Raw genomic sequence first — 8089 nt, forward strand, 5'->3', positions numbered from 1 at the left:
GAAGGGGCAGGTTGGTAAGGCTCAATGCGTTTTACTAGACTTGGTCAGAAAGACTTGCGGCCTAGCAGAAAACCCAGTTACCTCCGGTAGGGCCAGAATTTCAGGAGGAACTTACGTGGTAACTCCTGTGAATGGGCGTAACTTCCTAATAAAGAGAACAGTAGTGTTATATACTAAAACGCTTTCATTGTTATTACAATTGCATCGTTATATGGTTCATTGTTGATTTGCATTGTTTAATATCACCAATGGTCTCATAACTGTAAATTACACCGTTCACTGACTGTTCTTGCCTCGTGTCCTCTGTGCGTTGCAGCTGGTCACCTGCATTACATAGTTATGCCCTGTCTCTATGGTATCTCATATGCGGCACATACATTTTCTACACAGTTCCAGTTTCTGCACAGATTTTGCTTTTTGTTAGAATATTTATCCATCTAGTATAAGAAGTGCTTAGACATGGTATACACATGTATACGTGTCACCATGAGCATTGATGGTTCGTAGAGCTCAGACACCATGTGCCCTACCAATGAGAAGGCAGAAAACACTCCAAACAGAAAAACTGCAGACAATCAACAATTGTACTTCCAATGGGATAAGATTGGGGACATCTTTCACATATATATCCTTACACGTCCTCTTTCAGTTTCGATGCATTTTTGATTTATAGTTAGAAGTACCTCCAGCCATGGGGATGTAAAAAGTGTTTCTCATTCATTGTACTTATTGGAATACGTTGTTCTTTGGTTACACGAGAATGATGTAAGAGCACTTCAGCTTACAAAAGTCGTTCCTTAACTTGTGCCAGGAGTGGATTCCCAGATAGAAAGCAGAGTGATACAATTTAAGTAAAAAAAAAAGATTTATGCAGTGTGTATACCATTCCTCGTGGCAGGTCTTAGAGTGCCATCAAGAGGATGTCTCGAAAATTTAGCTAGTCACACATTTTATTTAAAAGCAATTTATCTATATTGTTTAGAATAGAAATAATTCTATCAGATAATGAAACTATGTTTTAATTCTATGATTGAAGATTTTTTTTCACACTATTTTCTGCAATCTTGCCTGAAATTCTTTTAAAGGAAGCCTGCCGGGTCGCCCTAACCTCCCAAACTACCACCAATATATTATACAGTCCTAATCCTTCATTCCTACCACATACTTGATGTCTGATGCAAATGTGGATAAGTGTGAAGCAAAAAACTTTTTTTTCTGGTTTTCCGCCATATGCTAATGATTTAGCTCTAGTCCGACAGCGTTTTACTTCAACCCTCATATAGGGGAGTTTGCCCCCAGACATTGACTAGTCCCATCACTGACCGGTCCGTTTCCCCTGCCCAGGATCTCATGCACGCGCCATCATCCCTGGGGTGGCACATAAGCTGTAAGTTTCTGAGGACGTTGCTAGAATCGGACTATCAATCTGTGCATGTGAAACCCAAAGGAGTGACGTACGCATGAGCTCTCGGATGGGGAAGAGGGTCACTCAGACAAGTTGACCTGTAAGTCAGTGACTGGAGGTTGGCGGCTGGTCAAGAAAGAGATACCAGATATTTGAAAAATAATAAGTTCCACAATTGGATGTGTTTAAAAAAATGTTCCTGTGCTTAGATAATCTTATTAATGTGCCCCTGCTGTGTACTGTGTAATCTCTGTGTCTGACCGTGCAGGAATAAAGTCTGATCATACCACAGACTTGGACAGTGGACAGTCATTCCTGCAGAAATTGCAGCTGATTTTTTTTTGTGAGCCAAAACATTTCACTGCCTGTTTTAAGCAGTTTACCTCAAATATTAAATCAACTGTGATCCTGTGCTGTAATGTCTGTATACTCTCTTTTGCTTCCTCCCTTGCCCAGGAGCAGTGGTATGCTCAGACCATGTTCCTGCATGGTCAGACACAGCCACTACACAGTACACAGCAGGGGAACATGTATAAGATTATCTTAGCACAGGCCATGGGCCCCCAGTCACTTGCCATTGGCCCCCAGTCACATGCATGCCGACGTTAGCTGTTGGCCTTTGATTGGCAGCCTGTATTGCTGTAAGGAGGTGGAACACAAGAAGAGTCCGATGGCGGTTACCTTCTCGGCTCGGTGCCTGGAACCATTGAGCTGTGCTACAGGTTCCCTGGGGGGCAGACTTAGAGACTGGGACAGGAAGGAAGCTGGGCAGAGAGTGGGAAAGGCGCGCGTGCAAGTGACAGAGCAGCGTGTGCTGCGGTCAGGGCAGGACGCAGCTGCGTTTTGTGGAGGAGAGAGAGCTCTCGGTCAGAGGACAAATGCTCGGTGATTGCCCAGAAAGACTGCATCTTGTGAGTACATGAAAGCGTACTCTGCTGTGACTGGAGAGGGGCGCCTTAACACCCATGCAGAGACAGTGGCCCGTGCAGAGACAGTGGCCGTGCAGAGACTGTGACCCCTGGTACCCACGGTATCAGTGCAGAGCCCCGGATTCCTGTTAAGAGACTTAATAATAGACTGACCATTGTTTTCCTGGGATAGGCTGTGCTGTAAAAGCTAAAGACTCAGAGCCTGCGCATACCACATTAACCCAAGGCAGCGGATTCCTAGAGACTACTCAGCCCATGGACAACAGAGGCCGTTGTTTCTCGGCGCCTACGTTGGAGAAGACGACCCTTCACGCAAGTCCTCATCAGACTGATAAGTGTTCTTTTTCTCAAGAAATCCCGCTTACTTCTGTTGCACTGTTTGACTCCCATATTTTGCACCGTTATCTTTTCAGTTCATATTCTACTGTTTTCTCCCTGCGAGGAGAATATTGTCCCTGTTAATAAATTTCCCCCAACAGTTGGTCTGTCTGTTCCGTGGTGAAATACTCAACCCTGCACCCTATTACATTGCCATGCATGGACCCGATGGGTCTGTGCACCGCAATACACTTCAGCTGAATGTGCGTCCGAGGACACATATCCAGTTGAAGTTTGTGCGGACATCGGTGAGCCCCTCATCTGCACAGGCCCGATTGCGACCTCAGCTACCACAGTCATTGCGCCCCAGCATGTGACCGCTCGTATGTGATTTGCTCACTTACAGTCAAGGGCTGATGAGCTGTTCTTCATAATTCTTTCAATGTTCAGTGAATTACTAAAACCCCCACTTCACTAAGTGACCGTAAGGGAATGTTCTCTAATGTCAGCTGTGTTTTTCCTGAAGCGTCTTTGTTGGCTTTTCTTTTGTCATTTTTGTGGTGGCTCTGAGCGCCAGTACCTTTTTTTTGCAGCTTGAACATTAAATAGTTAGAAACGTCCAAGTGATCCCACCCAAAAATAAACGTGCTACTTTTCTTAACCACTTTCCGGGTTTCGAAGCCTAAAGCGGTTAAAGGAAATGACAAAAGACTGAGCATGTGCACAACTCATTTTTATATTGCTGTGCACTATGTTCGTACTTTATAGCGGTTTCTAGCCCTTTCTCAGACGGAATCTGCAAAAAGACATTGTGTACACAGAACCGAAGTATGAAAAATGCATACGAGTGGTCACGTGATGACAGCTGGAGACGGCAAGCTGAGCCAAATCCTGACAGTGAGTATATTACCCGCTGTTAGAATTTGGCTTGTTACAGTGCTTAATTTTATATTTAGTGCTCCTTGCTACATTTGTATTTATGATATCTTTAAAGGGGTGTTAAAAACTATTTCAATCCTATCTATTTAATAAAACTATTCACTTTTCCAATACTCTTTAATAAAAAAAAGTCCCTACCACTCTCTCTATTATTCTCTTTTTACTTCTACTTTGATGACATTTCGTTTGAGAGTGTCCAGTGCATGCTGGGATGCTCAAATGGGACCTCAATCAGGGGGCAGTGACTGCGGTCAATGCTGCAGCCTCTGCTCCATCCCGGAAACAAAATGACATCAGTGACATCCAGTCACTTATACTGTGCCCCCTCACACACAGACACACACCCAATATACTGTCCGTCACACTATTCATGGATCGCCCCCCACGTCAGGGCAATGGGGTACTCGGTACCAGGTCCTTCTGTTCGGAGAATGTCACGGTGGGCCGACCCGGCCTGTGGCCCTTAGAGGGGCGCCCAAATAAAAGGGAGAATGTTTATAAGAATAATGTTCGTGACGCCACCTGTGGTATTCGGTCAGGGTGACCGACGCTGCTTAGGGGTCCACTGGGGTGATGTGAGTGCAGCGCCCCAGAGACCTGGTCATTGCAGTAATGTCGCACTGCCGCTAAGGGGAGTGATGGTACGTCTGATGGCACTAAAAGAGTTCATCTGACCAGGTATCACAGCACACATTACACTTCACACTCCGGCCACTAGGGGGAGCAAAAGGTTTTATTTATTAGGCCACTCCTCACACTGGTAAAACTAGGGGCTGGAGGGTTGGATAGTAAGTTAGTCAGAAGCTGACTGGGTTTTGTCCAGGTAACATCCTGTGGCAGGGATGTTGCGGGGAAGATTCAGGGGGGTCCCTGTCAGGCATGGGAACCTGGACAGATCGTTACAGAGCCGCGCCTGCACTACCTTGCGGCGGCATCTAAAGAAAGGACACGAAGCGAAGGATATTGTGGATAGTGAGAAACGAGATCAAAGCACAAAGGAGAGCCAGTAGGAGTTGTGCCCCGAGAACGGCAACATCCTACTTAGGCGCGTAGCCGGTGACCGGAACACCGAGGAAGTAACTGACTTTATGCCTTACTTCAAATACCGCAGGACAGTTAATTATAGGTTGGCTGTCTACCTTACATCACCTAAGCAGACATAGGGGGCAACCATGGAGAGGGGCCTCTAGGGTCCTAGAATAGCTCCGAGCCTACCCGTCAAACGGGTGCATCCTAGCCATAACAAACCTGGGGGACGGGGAATAGAAAGAACGAGAAAGAACTAGAAAGAACGAGAACAGAAGTTGTGAGGACTATCCCGAATGCTCAGCAGGGAAGCACTACAACACACAGGCGCTAGTGGCAGGCAACGATTTCCACCTGCAAAGGGAACTCTGGATGTGCCTTCAGACCAGCCGGTCTCAGACAGCCCTGTTAACAGTGCTCCGGATTGAGGATCCTGAAGTCACCAGTAAAGAGGTAAACGAGACTGCAACCCTGTGTCCTCGTTATTAACTGCACCTCACACCATCGCCACTTACACTACTGGGAAGCCCTGGGGACATACTTCACCTGTGGCAAGGTATACCATCTAGCTGCCATTTCATCACCCCAGCGGACCCCGAAACAGCATCGGTTGCCCTGACCAAACACCACAGGTGGCATCACGAACCTTGACAAACTACCATCAACCCTTTCATTGGACGCCCCTTAGCAGGGTCACGGACCGGGTCCTGCCACCGTGACAACCCCAAAACTGAGACAGAGAGGACCGGACCGGTACTGAGTAACCTGTGGCCCTGTGTCTGGGGGCGCTCCAACTTGGCGTCACGAACAGGATGTACTTAAGCCTGAAGAATCAGGTCATGTGTGCCTTGGAACTGTGTTACAATTGTGCTTGAACTGTGATTTATTGCAAGGACTGTGTATTGCTATTTGCCGCAAGATTCCCACCAAAGCTGCCGCCATTGCAGTGCCACGAGGAGCGCAGGAGAAGAAGAAGGGCGTGGAAGTGGGCGTGGACAAGCTGAAGAGCGCGAACGACAATGGCCGCCCAGTCTAAATATTTCTGTACCTTGAGGACGTGTCCGTCAGCGGCCGAGATCCGCCTCCTGATCCTCAGTGGAGGGTGGGGACAAAGGAAGCAAAACCGCCCACGAAGGAGAGAGCGGGAAAAGGACAAGGAGGGAGAAGAAGTGAGCCACGTGGGAGATGCCATGGCCAGCTGCCCGGGATCGGAGCGTGGGGTCGGAGCCGAGGACTCCCCCAGCTACCCAGAGAGATACCGCGACCAGGCGTCACCTGTTGGCCCCGACTTCCTGCAGGTCGGAGTGGACGAGCTCAGCGATCAACTCCGGCAGACGCAGCTGAGCACTGAGGCCGGGTGGAAGGAGCCCGTCATCGGGGGCCTCACCAGACGTCTGTCGGCAGCCTCGTCTGGTCCAGAGCAAGAAAGAAGTTCCAGCGCTCTGAAGCCAGAAAGCAAGGCCCTGACGGAAAGTGAGATACTGCAAACAGAGATGACAATGCTACAGCGCAAGGCCCCGCAGTCAGCGTTCCAGATCCCAGCGGAGACGGAGCAGGCCGGCACCGGAGGGACCGCATCTGAAGCAGGTATGAAGAACGACCCTGCCCCAGTGACAGAAGACCTACTGGTAGGCCCCATAGCAGCGCCACCTGCTGCCATGACTAAGACTAACTCTGAACTGACAAATCCTAATACTACTACCACAGTGGGCATTATTGCCGCTACTGAACCTACTACCAAAATTGACATTCGAACCCAGATTATACCTGAAAAACCGATTAGTGACATTGATACCGCATCGGATGAGAAGTCGAACACAGATCTTCCCAGGCCAGGAAGTGTTCGCTACCAACTGATGCCTTGCAACATACCGTCGCAGAAATAAACCTCGAAACCCCGACAAATGTAAATAGTTAACTGTTTCCTGCTCTTTTGCGGCTAAACCCGTTTAGGGTTAACTCTTAAAGGGATCCCTTTGTTTACCCGGGATCCCTATTGTTTTACGTTTTTGTACAAGTTCATCATTGTTTCAAGAGACTGCCGAATCATGGACGGTGAATGATTCACAAACTGTGTTGTATATAGTTCGCACCTTCTTAAAGGTGCCCTCTACTGGTTTTACAAAGGAAAGAAGACTTTGCGAAGAGACTGTTTCTGAATACAGCATAGAAGTTCTTGCTTTCCAAAGGACTTGCAGATATAGAGAATCTGCACTACCTCAAAGAGAGTTAGTTCCCTCTTAAAGGGAATGTTCACATGTTGCACTTAAGTATAATGTTGCCTTAAGAAAGTTAAATTGTAATAGTGTTGAGCCTTAGGAAATGTTAATAATGTTACTAGAGATTGAGGACAGGAAAAGTTGGAAGCCGAATTTCAACACAGTGAACCTGTAGGGGTTAGAGAGTCCTCCTGAAAACCATAGAAAGATGGTTAGTTGCGCTGACAGAAGAACAGATGGCAATAGGCCCAGACAAGGAGCTAAGCGGTCCTGCATTTGTAAAGACAGAAAAATAAAGAAAAAGTTACGTTTGCATTATAGTATTTTATAGTAAGCCTTTAGTGGGTTCAACCTATACGCCCTTAAAGGAGAAGTTAAATTATTGTTCAGAATTTGCACTTAGTAGAATACCCGGCAGGGTACCAGAAGTTATTTATAGTCAGAGTGTTATTTAAAATATTTAAACTTGTTTTCTTTTGTAACGTTCAAGTGTTCTCACCTCCCATAAAGGGAAGCATTGTTATATTTACTTGTTCCTTGCATTTCAAAAATTTGCATGTCTTTTGCTAACATGTATTGTTGTTCTTCCTCCCAGTCCGGGAGTACTGGATTTAACCGGGGAGTGCAGCGCCCCAGAGACCTGGTGGTTGCAGTAATGTCGCTCTGCCGCTAAGGGGAGTGATGGTACGTCTGATGGCACTAAAAGAGTTCATCTGACCAGGCATCACCAGCACACATTACACTTCACACTCCGGCCACTTGGGGGAGCAAAAGGTTTTATTTATTAGGCCTCTCCTCACACTGGTAAAACTAGGGGTTGGATAGGAAGTTAGTCAGAAGCTGACTGGGTTTTGTCCAGGCAACATCCTGTGGCAGGGATGTTGCGGGGAAGATTCAGGGGGGTCCCTGTCCGGTGTGGGAACCTGGCAGGCATCTAGCGACAATGACAGATCGTTACAGAGCCGCGCCTGCACTACCTTGCGGCGGCATCTAAAGAAAGGACACGAAGCGAAGGATATTGTGGACAGTGAGAAACGAGATCAAAGCGCAAAGGAGAGCCAGTAGGAGCCGTGCCCCGAGAACGGCAACATCCTACTGAGACGCGTAGACGGTGACCGGAACACCGAGGAAGTAACTGACTTCATGCCTTACATCACCTAAGCAGACATAGGGGGCAACCGTGGAGAGGGGCGTCTCTAGGGTCCCAGAATAGCTCCGAGCCTACCCGTCAAATGGGTGCATCCTAGCCATAA

Source organism: Ranitomeya imitator, chromosome 6, assembly GCF_032444005.1.
Source record: "Ranitomeya imitator isolate aRanImi1 chromosome 6, aRanImi1.pri, whole genome shotgun sequence".
Taxonomy (NCBI): domain Eukaryota; kingdom Metazoa; phylum Chordata; class Amphibia; order Anura; family Dendrobatidae; genus Ranitomeya; species Ranitomeya imitator.